The sequence below is a fragment of the Sebastes fasciatus genome, chromosome 6 (genome assembly GCF_043250625.1).
Source record: "Sebastes fasciatus isolate fSebFas1 chromosome 6, fSebFas1.pri, whole genome shotgun sequence".
Taxonomy (NCBI): domain Eukaryota; kingdom Metazoa; phylum Chordata; class Actinopteri; order Perciformes; family Sebastidae; genus Sebastes; species Sebastes fasciatus.
In genome coordinates, this window is record NC_133800.1 from 925,723 (window position 1) to 940,400 (window position 14,678).

General features: G+C 44.6%; 1 protein-coding gene across 1 annotated transcript in view; it reads right to left on the reverse strand.

Annotated features, from left to right (window-relative positions):
• Positions 1-6,649, reverse strand: part of slc4a5a (solute carrier family 4 member 5a) — a 140,519-nt gene extending 133,870 nt beyond the window's left edge. The window contains exon 1 of the mRNA XM_074637052.1: positions 6,464-6,649. The gene's annotated coding sequence lies outside the window, so the exon portion shown is untranslated. The remainder of the gene's footprint in view (positions 1-6,463) is intronic.
• Between the last annotated feature and the right edge of the window lie 8,029 nt (positions 6,650-14,678).

The following is a 14,678-nucleotide window of genomic DNA, read 5'->3' on the forward strand; positions in this document are numbered from 1 at the left end:
AGGTGGAGGATGGTTGAGGTGGAGAATGGTTGAGGTGGAGGATGGTTGAGCTGGAGGATGGTGAGGTGGAGGATGGGTTCAGGATGGTTGAGATGGAGCATGGTTTGAGGTGAAGGATGGAGGATGGTTGAGATGAAGGATGGGTGGAGGATGGTTTAGATGGAGGATGGTTGAGGTGGAGGATGGGTGGAGGATGGTTGAGATGGAGGATGGGTGGAGGATGGTTGAGATGGAGGATGGTTGAGATGGAGGATGGGTGGAGGATGGTTGAGATGGAGGATGGTTGAGATGGAGGATGGGTTGAGGTGGAGGATGGTGAGGTGGAGGATGGTGAGGTGGAGGATGGGTTGAGGATGGTTGAGATGGAGCATGGTTTGAGGTGAAGGATGGTCGAGGTGAAGGATGGAGGATGGTTGAGATGGAGGATGGTGAGATGGAGGATGGGTTGAGGTGGAGGATGGTTTGAGGTGGAGGATGGTGAGTTGGAAGATGGTTTGAGGTGGGGGATGGTCGAGGTGAAGGATGGAGGATGGTTGAGATGAAGGATGGGTGGAGGATGGTTGAGGTGGAGGATGGGTGGAGGATGGTTGAGATGGAGGATGGGTGGAGGATGGTTGAGATGGAGGATGGTTGAGATGGAGGATGGTGAGGTGGAGGATGGTTAAGGTGGAGAATGGTTGAGATGGAGGATGGGTTGAGGTGGAGGATGGTGAGGTGGAGGATGGTTGAGGTGGAGGATTGGTTAAGGTGGCGGATGGTTGAGGTGGAGGATGGTTAAGGTGGAGAATGGTTGAGATGGAGGATGGGTTGAGGTGGAGGATGGTGAGGTGGAGGATGGTTGAGGTGGAGGATGGTTGAGGTGGAGGATGGGTTGAGGTGGAGGATGGTTGAGGTGGAGGATGGCTGAGGTAGATGATGGGTTGAGGTGGAGGATGAGTTGAAGTGGAGGATGGTTGAGGTGGAGGATGGTTGAGGTGGAGGATGGTTGAGGTGGAGAATGGTTGAGGTGGAGGATGGTTGAGCTGGAGGATGGTGAGGTGGAGGATGGGTTCAGGATGGTTGAGATGGAGCATGGTTTGAGGTGAAGGATGGTCGAGGTGAAGGATGGAGGATGGTTGAGATGGAGGATGGTTGAGGTAGAGGATAGGTTGAGATGGAGGATGGTTTTAGGTCGAGGATGGTTGAGGTGGCGGGTGGTTGAGGTGGAGGATAGGTTGAGGTGGAGGATAGGTTGAGGTTGAGGATGGAGAATGGTTTAAGGTGGAGAATGGTTGAGGTGAAGGATGGAGGATGGTTGAGGTGAAGGATGGTTGAGCTGGAGGATGGTTGAGGTGGAGAATGGGTTGAGGTGGAGGATGGTTGAGGTGGAGAATGGGTTGAGGTGGAGGATGAGTTGAGGTGGAGAATGGGTTGAGGTGGAGAATGGTTGAGGTGGAGGATGGGTTGAGATGGAGAATGGTTTGAGGTGGAGGATGGTTGAGATGGAGGATGGTTGAGATGGAGGATGGGTTGAGGTGGAGGATGAGTTGAGTTGGAGGATGGTTGAGGTGGAGAATGGGTTGAGGTGGAGGATGGTGAGATGGAGGATGGGTTGAGGTGGAGGATGGTTTGAGGTGGAGGATGGTGAGGTGGAAGATGGTTTGAGGTGGGGGATGGTTGAGGTGAAGGATGGAGGATGGTTGAGATGAAGGATGGGTGGAGGATGGTTTAGATGGAGGATGGTTGAGGTGGAGGATGGGTGGAGGATGGCTGAGATTGAGGATGGGTGGAGGATGGTTGAGATGGAGGATGGTTGAGGTGGAGGATAGGTTGAGGTCGAGGATGGTTTGAGGTGGAGGATGGTTGAGGTGAAGGATGGAGGATGGTTGAGATGGAGGATGGGTGGAGGTGGAAGATGGTTGAGGTGGAGGATAGGTTGAGGTGGAGGATGGTTTGAGGTGGAGGATGGGTGAAGGTGGAAGATGGTTGAGATGGAGGATTGGTGGAGATGGAGGATGGTTGAGATGGAGGATGGTTGAGGTGGAGGATTGGTGGAGGTATAGAATGGGTGGAGATGGAGGATGGGTGGAGGTGGAGGACGGGTGGAGCCCAGCAGAGCCCTGCTTAGCTGCTGCTGTGGATGTTTTTAGTTGTGTCTCTCCTCCTCTGTAATTAGTTCTGTCACATCAGTGTCCTTCACGCCCAGTAGGCAACTGGAGCTGCAGGCATGTCCCCTCCCCCCCCCCACGGCCTGATCGATGGGCTCGCCCTGCCTCCAAACCCCACCACACCACACACTCACACACATACAAACATGCACATGTGCACATGGGATAATGTGCTCATGTGCTCTGCCAGTCGGTGTGCAGATCAACACAAAGTCCGGTGAACACCAACTGGCAAAAATGTGAATATAATCATCCCGTGAAAACAAACAGCTCATTCTGTCTGAAAACATTTGGAAACATCTGAAAACATCTGCCAACGTGGAGACACTACTGACCTCGTATGACATTCAAATCAACCTGAAGTGGTCTGGTATACTATAAACTATTCTAGAAAACATTTCAGCCTTGTTTGAAGAAAATCAAGGAAAAGTGGAACTATGACACTGATATTATTTCACTACATGACAACTGTTTGACTACTTTAAGAAAATAAAGACAATGTGATTCAATTCTAAACATTCATCATTTACAGATTTCTGCAAATCACAACATTCATGCACAATAAACAAGAATTAACATATGAACTCCTCCAACAAAATCACACATAGTACTGTATAGGTAATACAGTACTCTATATAGACACACACACACACACACACACACACACACAGTGCTATTTCTAATATGTGCAGCGTGTGTGTGTGTGTGTGTGTGTGTGTGTGTGTGTGTGTGTGTAGATAAAGTGTGAGAGAGATTATGGTTATTAGGAGAAGTGGAGCTCATTATTGCTTCAGTGACTTTAAAGACATTACTGTAGCTACGCTCCATCAACTCCTCAGAAACATTTTAAAAGCCTGTTTAATGAACTTTATCTCTACCAACGGAGGCCGGAGTCACATATGAGACTGTTATAACTGCTGGGTAATACATGGAGCCACATATGAGCCTGTAATAACTGCTGGGTAATACATGGAGCTACATATGAGCCTGTTATAACTGCTGGGTAATACATGGAGTCACATATGAGCCTGTAATAACTGCTGGGTAATACATGGAGCTACATATGAGCCTGTAATAACTGCTGGGTAATACATGGAGCCACATATGAGACTGTTATAACTGCTGGGTAATACATGGAGCCACATATGAGACTGTTATAAATGCTGGGTAATTCATGGACTCACATATGAGACTGTTATAACTGCTGGGTAATAAATGGAGTGACATTCTAAACTATTATAACTTCTGGGTAATACAAGGAGTGACATTCTAAACTGTTATAACTGCTGGGTAATACATGGAGCCACATATGAGCCTGTAATAACTGCTGGGTAATACATGGAGCTACATATGAGCCTGTAATAACTGCTGGGTAATACATGGAGTCACATATGAGCCTGTAATAACTGCTGGGTAATACATGGAGCTACATATGAGCCTGTTATAACTGCTGGGTAATACATGGAGTCACATATGAGCCTGTAATAACTGCTGGGTAATACATGGAGCTACATATGAGCCTGTAATAACTGCTGGGTAATACATGGAGCCACATATGAGACTGTTATAACTGCTGGGTAATACATGGAGCCACATATGAGACTGTTATAAATGCTGGGTAATTCATGGACTCACATATGAGACTGTTATAACTGCTGGGTAATAAATGGAGTGACATTCTAAACTATTATAACTTCTGGGTAATACAAGGAGTGACATTCTAAACTGTTATAACTGCTGGGTAATACATGGAGCCACATATGAGACTGTTATAACTGCTGGGTAATACATGGAGTCACATATGAGCCTGTAATAACTGCTGGGTAATACATGCAGCCACATATGAGCCTGTAATAACTGCTGGGTAATACATGGAGTCACATATGAGACTGTTATAACTGCTGGGTAATACATGGAGCCACATATGAGACTGTTATAAGTGACATTCTAAACTATTATAACTTCTGGGTAATACAAGGACTGACATTCTAAACTGTTATAACTGCTGGGTAATACATGGAGTCACATATGAGACTGTTATAACTGCTGGGTAATAAATGGAGTGACATTCTAAACTAGAAAATTTCGCAAGAAATTTTGACCAGTGTGCCTGGTGCTGGGGGGATGGGTGGGGGCTAGGGGTGGTGTGTGTGTGGAGAGGGGGGGGGGGGGGGCAGATTCAGACTGTCTGAGGTCCATAGTGACGTCATCACTGTAGGCCCTTTCGCTGCGTGTGTGCCTGTCAGTGGTTGCCATGGTGATTGGGGAGCCGTGAGGAGTGTTTAGTTTCCTGTTAACATACAGTAAGAGTTGAGGGACTTTATTTTGAAAAGTAGGTGAATACCTAGTTTCCTGTTATCATACAATGAGAGTTGGGGGCTTTTAATCACAGGTGTAATTGATCACATTAATTACGGCCCTGATCCATTGAAGCCCTGGTTTAGAGCATGCTGGCTCACTGAAAAGACGTGATACAGTAAATAGTGTGTGTGTGTGTGTGTGTGTGTTAGTCAGCCTGCACTGATTGGCTAATGTGAATCAGCTGTCTAGCAGCAATCGAAAGTTGCCGTGGTGATTGGCCACTGCTGCAGTGGGGCAGTTTATAATAGGAGTTAACCAGAGACGTACATGTCATAAAAGTGCTTCTACGACAGAAACCGTGACTCCTATCGCTTAGATTGTTCATGAGACCAGTTAGGAGTCTCTGATGAACAAATGGTGCGACATTTGGGTCTGTAGTTTCAAAAATGTGACCTCGGCGGCAGTTTCGAAAAGTACTAACTTTTTTCTCTGATCCAAAAAATTCTGTGAAATTTAATATGGGGCCCTATGGGAGCGAAGCCTGCAGTTGCTCTCACGTTCAGGCATGTGTCGCTAAATATGTAAATCCGACTGATTCCATAACTACATGGCTGCGACCGGCACAACAATACCTACATTTTGATGTATTAATTGTGTATGAGGAGTGGACGTTGTGGGCTAAGGAGCAATTTGTTCGGATAATTTCCAAAAGATTTTAAAATTGTGCTCCACTCTAGCTCTGACATCACGCGCTCTAGCCCTTAACGACCCACGCAATACACACCCATTATAAAATCTGAAACGGTCTGAAAATTTCACAAAACGTAAACTGCGATTTCGTGAAAACCGTGCCAGCTATCAAAAAATTCCCATTTGGCCAAATAAAGTCACAAGTCTCGTGACCCATTTAAACTTTTAATCACGTTTCTATGTTAAAATATGGCGACTCTGTATGGCCCCAAAGAGGAGTGCTTTTGAGCACTCTTCACGTCGATTTTCAATGCATTCCAATGGAGCAAAAAAAACGCGCTTTCGCGCGATTTTCTCGGAAACCGCTGCACGAATCTCTTAGTCAGGTCATAGCACACGATTCCCGATCATTCCGCACGTTTTGATGTACTTTTTGTACATGTGCTGGCAACGCTGCAGGACTAGTAGCCCCAAAGTTTAGGCAGAAGAAGAAGAAGAAAATAAGCCCCGTCGAATAATAGACCAGTGTGCTTTGCACAAGGCTTTGCCTTGTGCTTCTAGGCACACTGGAACTATTATAACTGCTGGGTAATACAAGGAGTGACATTCTAAACTGTTATAACTGCTGGGTAATACATGGAGTCACATATGAGACTGTTATAACTGCTGGGTAATACATGGAGTCACATATGAGACTGTTATAAATGCTGGGTAATACATGGAGTCACATATGAGCCTGTAATAACTGCTGGGTAATACATGGAGCCACATATGAGACTGTTATAACTGCTGGGTAATACATGGAGTCACATATGAGACTGTTATAAATGCTGGGTAATACATGGAGCCACTGATGAGACTGTTATAAATGCTGGGTAATACATGGAGCCACATATGAGACTGTTATAAATGCTGGGTAATACATACGGTACATACCTAATAAAAAATACATTTTACATGAGAATGAGCACAGGCAGGGGAACTAGACCCTCCAACCCTGACAACATGAAACCATCACAGCTCCAAACTGGGAGTATTAGACCGATCTGACACACGGTGAGGTGTTAAGATAAGACATCAGGACTGGCTGTCAGACATCAGTACATCAGTGGATGAGAACCGAGAGATTGTCCAGAGCACCAACATGTCTAGTAGTGTTTCTCCTACACAGCACTGACTGTGTCACCTGCAGCTGAGGAAGGAAAACATCTCTGACCCAACGGGCTGACAACATGAAACGGTTGAGACGAGACTGAGAGAGAGGAAAACTAAAACCAGGATGGGACAGTAGACAGATGGATATATAAGACTATTAGACCACCTACCTGGATCAGATGTTAGCTGCAACGAGTGAAAGCAGTAAAGGTGTGAGCTGCTCGGAGGGTTGCATCAATGGAAACATGCCACTGGAGCTCCAACTACGAGTGAATGGAACAAACTCAGCAAAGAGGAAAGCTTTCTATCTGACTGTCTGTCTGTCTCTCTCTGTCTGTCTCTCTCTCTATCAGGGCTGAGTCAATACTGGGTAAACTAGGACTCAGCAGAGAGCTCCAGGCAGGACGCTGTTTCAGAATATGTTTGACACCAACCACCGATAGAAAACCTCTCCATATACTGAACCAGCAGGTCAATATATAACATTGTGGAAAAAGTGATAAAGGAAGTTACAGGACGCTGCTGGTGAAAACACACTGAGGGTTACAGTAGATTTAGAGGAGAGATGAGCGGTTACAGACCTTACTGTCACAGTCTGGTACTGAGTCCAGATGTCCTCAGACTGTTGGTAGACCGGACTGAGTTCATTTCTGTGTATTTCCTCCTTTGTCCATCTACACACCTGCTCTAAATCAGCTTCCTCAGACCGTGGAAGTTCATTTTTTTGGTGCATAATAAGTGAATATATTGTAACTTTAATCGTATATTGATTTTCTTGGTAATTTTATAAAATGTCTGAGGAAAATGTTGATATTCCCAACGGCCTCATCTTCCTCCTCTGTCATTATACCTTTGCATTTACTGCATTATGTTACCCACTTGCTAGCTTGCTAAATTGTTAACCTCTGTGGCTTCTAGATGCGGACAGTAACGTTAATATTGCCGTTGCTTCACAATTTAACCATTTGAACACCAAGCATATCATGTACATGACTTCCCATGTTGTAAACACCAGCTCACCAGTTTGAAGGCACCAGAAGTCCTGGTTTTCACTTCAGTCTTTGTTGGATCCTTGATTTTGTTGTGAGAGTTTCAGTTCTGCCTGCACCAGATATTAAATTAAATTATCTCTCCAAATTCCTGTTGCCTGAAATCTCTTGTTGTCTGTTATCTCCTGTTGTCTGTTATCTCCTGTTGTCTGTAATATCCTGTTGCCTGTAATCTCCTGTTGTCTTTAATCTCCTGTTGTCTGTAATCTCCTGTTGTCTTTAATCTCCTGTTGTCTGTGATCTCCAGTTGTCATTAATCTCCTGTTGTCTGTAATCTCCTGTTGTCTTTAATCTCCTGTTGTCTGTAATCTCCTGTTGTCTGTAATCTCCTGTTGTCTGTAATATCCTGTTGCCTGTAATCTCCAGTTGTCATTAATCTCTTGTTGTCTGTTATCTCCTGTTGTCTGTTATCTCCTGTTGTCTGTAATATCCTGTTGCCTGTAATCTCCTGTTGTCTTTAATCTCCTGTTGTCTGTAATCTCCTGTTGTCTTTAATCTCCTGTTGTCTGTGATCTCCAGTTGTCATTAATCTCCTGTTGTCTGTAATCTCCTGTTGTCTTTAATCTCCTGTTGTCTGTAATCTCCTGTTGTCTGTAATCTCCTGTTGTCTGTAATATCCTGTTGCCTGTAATCTCCAGTTGTCATTAATCTCTTGTTGTCTGTTATCTCCTGTTGTCTGTAATCTCCTGTTGTCTTTAATCTCCTGTTGTCTGTAATCTCCTGTTGTCATTAATCTCCTGTTGTCTGTAATCTCCTGTTGTCATTAATCTCCTGTTGTCTTTAATCTCCTGTTGTCTTTAATCTCCAGCTGTCTGTAATCTCCAATTGTCATTAATCTCCTGTTGTCTTTAATCTCCTGTTGTCTGTTATCTCCTGTTGTCTGTAATATCCTGTTGCCTGTAATCTCCTGTTGTCTTTAATCTCCTGTTGTCTGTAATCTCCTGTTGTCTTTAATCTCCTGTTGTCTGTAATCTCCTGTTGTCTGTAATCTCCTGTTGTCTTTAATCTCCTGTTGTCTGTAATCTCCTGTTGTCTGTAATCTCCTGTTGTCTGTAATCTCCTGTTGTCTGTAATATCCTGTTGCCTGTAATCTCCTGTTGTCTGTAATATCCTGTTGTGTGTGATCTCCAGTTGTCATTAATCTCCTGTTGCCTGTAATCTCCTGTTGTCTGTAATCTCCTGTTGTCTTTAATCTCCTGTTGTCTGTAATCTCCTGTTGTCTGTGATCTCCAGTTGTCATTAATCTCCTGTTGTCTGTAATCTCCTGTTGTCTGTAATCTCCTGTTGTCTTTAATCTCCTGTTGTCTGTAATCTCCAATTGTCATTAATCTCCTGTTGTCTTTAATCTCCTGTTGTCTGTAATCTCCTGTTGTCTGTAATCTCCTGTTGTCTGTTATCTCCTGTTGTCTGTTATCTCCTGTTGCCTGTAATCTCCTGTTGTCTGTAATCTCTTGTTGTCTGTTATCTCCTGTTGTCTGTTATCTCCTGTTGCCTGTAATCTCCTGTTGTCTGTAATCTCTTGTTGTCTGTTATCTCCTGTTGCCTGTAATCTCCTGTTGTCTGTTATCTCCTGTTGTCTGTAATCTCCTGTTGTCTGTTATCTCCTGTTGTCTGTAATCTCCAATTGTCATTAATCTCCTGTTGTCATTAATCTCCTGTTGTCTGTAATCTCCTGTTGTCTGTAATCTCCTGTTGTCTTTAATCTCCTGTTGTCTTTAATCTCCTGTTGTCTGTAATCTCCTGTTGTCTGTGATTTCCTGTTGTCTGTAATCTCCTGTTGTCTGTAATCTCTTGTTGTCTGTTATCTCCTGTTGCCTGTAATCTCCTGTTGTTTGTTATCTCCTGTTGTCTGTAATCTCCTCTTGTCTGTGACCTCCAGTTGTCATTAATCTCCTGTTGTCTGTAATCTCCTGTTGTCTTTAATCTCTTGGTGTCTTTAATCTCCTGTTGTCTTTAACCTCCTGTTGTCTGTAATCTCCTGTTGTCTGTAATCTCCTGTTGTCTTTAATCTCCTGATGTCTGTAATCCCCTGTTGTCTGTAATCTCCTGTTGTCTTTAATCTCTTGGTGTCTTTAATCTCCTGTTGTCTTTAACCTCCTGTTGTCTGTAATCTCCTGTTGTCTTTAATCTCCTGTTGTCTGTAATATCCTCTTGTCTGTGACCTCCAGTTGTCATTAATCTCCTGTTGTCTGTAATCTCCTGTTGTCTGTAATCTCCTGTTGTCTTTAATCTCTTGGTGTCTTTAATCTCCTGTTGTCTTTAACCTCCTGTTGTCTGTAATCTCCTGTTGTCTTTAATCTCCTGTTGTCTGTAATCTCCTGTTGTCTGTAATATCTTGGCATCACCACCACGGAGCATCACTACTCACCACCACGGGGCATCACTGCTCACCACCACGGGGCATCACTACTCACCACCACGGGACATCACTACCCCGGGGCATCACTACTCACCACCACGGGGCATCACTGCTCACCACCACGGGGCATCACTGCTCAATACCCCGGGGCATCACTACTCACCACCACGGGGGCATCACTACTCACCACCAAAGGGCCTCACTACTCACCACCACGGGGCATCACTACTCACCACCACGGGGCATCACTACTCACCACCACGGGGCATCACTACTCACAACCACCATGGGGCATCAATACTCACCACCACCACGGGGTGTCACCAAATGGTAAATGGACTTGCATTTATATAGCGCTTTTCTAGTCTTCCGACCACTCAAAGCGTTCTACACTACATGTCAGTATTCACCCATTCACACATACATTCATACACTGATGGCAGAGGCTGCTAAGGTGCCAATTTTGCCCATCAGGATCTAATCTAAATACTCATCCACACACCGATGGCTATGCCTTCGGGAGCAATTTGGGGTTAAGTGTCTTGCTCAAGGACACATCGACATGTGACCCGGAGCAGCCGGGGATCGAACCACCGACCTACCGAGTGGCGGACAACCTGCTCTACCCTCTGAGCCACAGCCGGCCAAACTACTACTACTCACCACCACGGGACATCACTACTAGAAGGAGTGGAACCGTGGGCCAGGGTAAGGGAAGTGTCACACAATAACAGCTAAAACCAAAAAAGCAAAGATCTCACTAAACTCATGCTTTAAAAGACAATCTCCAGTTTTGAATGGTGGAACACCGACTCTACAACAGCATGCCAAGCAGAAACAAGAGGACCTACCCGGCTCAGGGTGCCTTATATAGCCTGGTCTGATTAGTGGGTCGGTGGAGGAGGAGTCAGGTAAGGGGCGCCTTCAAATACTGCAGACACTATTAGGGGAACCAAAAATGCACCTTACCACAAGCTACCTCTGGGTTTTAAATAGTCGACCCGCTGATTTACACTTACTGCCCAGGCCTAAAAATAGCAGAGACAATAGGCACAGGTACCTGAGAGGTTGTAGCCCCTATTGCCCTACTCCCGGCTACCTGAGGGAGGTGATGAAGGTTTGGGTGCTGTCCAGCGTTGGTATGGGTGGTCCTTCTTGTTGTTGCCAGGGGGAGCACGATCTGTCCCAGGTAGTTGACATGTATGGTAATGATTGGCAGGAGTTGGTGCTGTGACCTCTGGCTGAGCCAATGGAGAAGAGGCATGAGGTTGCAGGGTTGGGTTCAGGGACCAGAACAAACCATTGGCCATCACATCAGGTGGAGACTGATCCACAAACACATCCATTAAAAACACTGAATGTATCTCACCTGGAGATTAAGAGGTCAATTAAATTTAGAATACTCTTACTACAGAGATCCACACATGCTGGTGTTGGTGAATGCCTTGCTCAAGGGGGGGCCATGTTGGCTGGAAATAACTACATCAAGCAGAAAGTAAATTACAGCACTTCATAACAAAATAAGTCCAAACCCAGAAGACAGAGTCTGGATGTGAGAGGGGACACTGAAAAGCTCCCATCTCTTCACAATAAATCAATAGAAAGTTACTCAGACGATAATCTCTCTGCTTCTGTCACACTGAGCCGACTCACAGAGCTGAGAACACCAGAGAGAGACCATTAAAGGTTGTCTGTTCAAACCTAATGGAGAGGGACTGTAAAGAGAGATGAAACTATAAAGAGGTTAAGTAGGAGGATGAGACGTGATGTGTAACCAGGCAGGATAATAATCTGTAGCCCTGGTACCTGAGGGAGAAGCTTCTGGTTAAAGGGACTGTTTGTAACTTCTTACACGTATAAATCAATCCGGGTCGGTGTCCCATGCACGCTCGCGTGTGGCTACGCTGTTCAGACAAGACTCCAACACAAACTACAGTGAAGCACCAAAACCTCTTGGTTGTATCTAGTGAAGCCCGTCTGTTAAACAGTGTTGGCCGCGGTCGGAGGATGCGGAGGAGACCGTAGCTTTGGTCTCCAAGGACCGGAGTCTCTGCTGTACTCTGCTCCTCTGCCTGCTTGCCTTCACTCACAGCTTGCTCCACCTCACGTGCATGCTGCTCACTCCACACTGCAGAAGAGTTAGTTTAGCTCTGAGAATATCTAGTGAATGTTCAGTGGACGTTTGTGCAGAAATAACTGCTGCAGCTCCTCCAGACCAACAGAGGTTTCCCGTGTCTTGTGAAGTGACGGGGCTCCGCAGAGAGAAACGTTATCGTCTCCGACCAAAACTCCGGTGTCTCCCCCGTTCCCTCCGGCCGCGGTCGGGAGGCTGAGGCAGGAAAAGCCAACACTAGGATCAGCATTGATTCATGGAGGGACCTTCGTCTGGTCAGCTAACATTACTGCCAAGCAGCTGAAATATAGAGTGATATTGTGCTTTTAGCTGACGTGTGTCGCCTCACTGTTTGGATGGATGCTCGCTCACATTCACGTAGCGCGTGCATACGGGCGAGCGCAAGCAACAGGACACTGACTTTAGTTGACTTAACGGCCACAGGTGTCGCTGTAACAACCAATTTCTGATTCTTACAAACAGCCCCTTTTAAAATTTTTAATTTCATAACTTTTGATGTTGCTCTGCTAACATAATAATGGCTGTGGACATGCAGTAGGGCAGCCACTGCAGTGGATTTCATTAGGCTATACATTATTGTGCTGGTTGTTTTCTAAATTAACCTCGTAATCATTCTGTTTATACTATGTAAGACATAGAAAAACCCGGCAGCACCGGGAGCGTCCGGTGTCAAATGGAGCGCAGATTGTTGGAACTGAGGCCAGATGGAGCTGATTCAACGGAGGGTGACACATGACACATGAGACAGAGCTGGAGTTACCTCCCACACTGCTGGTAGAGACATCAGTACGTTCTTTAAACCAGAACAAAGATCAGAGCTCATAAAAGCCTCTAATGATGGACTTGGTCTTGCATTTTATATAGTGCTTTTCTAGTCTTCCGACCACTGCGCGTGAACGTGAGCGTTCACCCATTCACACACACACACACACACACTGATGGCAGAGGCTGCTAAGGCGCCAACTTTGCCCATCAGGATCTAATCTAAATGCTCATTCACACACCGGGAGAAATTTGGGGTTAAGTGTCTTGCTCAAGAACACATCGACATGTGAGCAGCCGGGGATCAAACCACCGACCTTCCGATTGGTGGACATCCTGCTCTACCCTCTGAGCCACAGCAGACTCAATGAGAGTCCCTCAGTGTCTCCCCTTACACAGTCTGACCCCTGGCAGCCAGTCAGAGCTACTGCACTGTTTCTAGCAGTGGTGGAAAGTAACTAAGTACATTTACTCAAGTACTGTAAGCACAGCTTTGAGGTACTGTTACTTTACTGGAGTATTTCCATGTCCTCCCACTTTATGAGTCATTCCACGAAACCGGTATGATGTATGTTTTACTTTTCAGCCCACAACATTGAGGTCATATTTAACTTTCAGAAAAAAACACATTTTCCATTTCAGGCATCAGCTCCCTATTATTATTATTGGTCATTATTTTATGTTATGGGCACTATTAATCCTCAACCCCTTTATGGACACTATGGAAGCTGCCTGAATATGATTATAAAATGTATTTAGAATGACATCAACATGTTTCTATTAATCAGATGCCCCTCACACTGATTCAATAATTGCAAATAGAAAAATACTTACATAAAATCTCACACTTTTTGTTATAATAAAGCCTGAAATGTGCATGTTCTGTGACAGCGACCTCGTCATTTTTTTGATCAAAGATGTGGTTTAAGTTCAGAATTTGAACTAAACTCAATATTCTTATGATTGCTTTAAACATTTTAGACAGAGTTAAACATTAAATTACTTTTTCAATAACTTAAAATAATAATTAATAAAGGTATGACGAGGTTGAATAGACCATCACAGCTTAACATATAAATAGTAGGGCTGTCAAATTGGTTTTAATGCCACTAATTTCTTTAATGCAACTTGTGATTTTTAGATTTTGAGGCTCAGTTTTAAAGCTAGGAAGGAGGTTAAATAACGCTCCAAACTTAGGCTAACTGTTGGTGAGGAAAAACTGGCATGGCCATTTCCAAAGGGGTCCCTTAACCTCTGACCTCCTGATCAGTGAATGTAAATGGGTTCTATGGGTACCCACGAGTCTCCCCTTTACAGACATGCACTTTATGATAATCACATGCAGTTTGGGGCAAGTCATAGTCAAGTCAGCACACTGACACACTGACAGCTGTTGTTGCCTGTTGGGCTGCAGTTTGCCATGTTATGATTGGAGCATATTTTTTATGCTAAATGCTAAATGACAATATCTTTCATCGTTTTGTGTTGTTCATTGATTTCCAATAATAAATATATACATACATTTGCATAAAGCAGCATATGTGTCCACTCCCATGTTGATAAGAGGATGAAATACTTCACAAATCTGCTGACAAGCTTTATGGAGAAGCCGATTTCCTACTCCAGCAGGACTTAGCACCTGCCCACAGGGCCAAAACTACTACTAACTGGTTTGCTGACCATGATATTACTCTGCTTGATTGGCCAGCCAACTCGCCTGACCTGGATCCCATAGAGAATCTACGGGGTTCAGGTCAAGAGGAAGATGAGAAACATCCAACCCAACAATACAGATGAGCTGAAGACCGCTATCAAAGCAACCTGGGCTTCAATAACACCTCAAAAGTGCCACAGGCTGATCACCTCCATGCTACGCCGCAATGATGCAGTCATTTGTGCATTTATACGCTCAATACCAAGTATTGAGCGTATAAATGCACATACTTTACAGAAGTTGGACATTTCTGTATTGTAAATCCTTTTTTTGATTGATCTTATGAAATATTCTAATATTTTGAGATACCCTTTTTCTTTCTTTTTTGAGCTGTAGGCTGTAATTATCTAAATTAAAATGAAAAAAT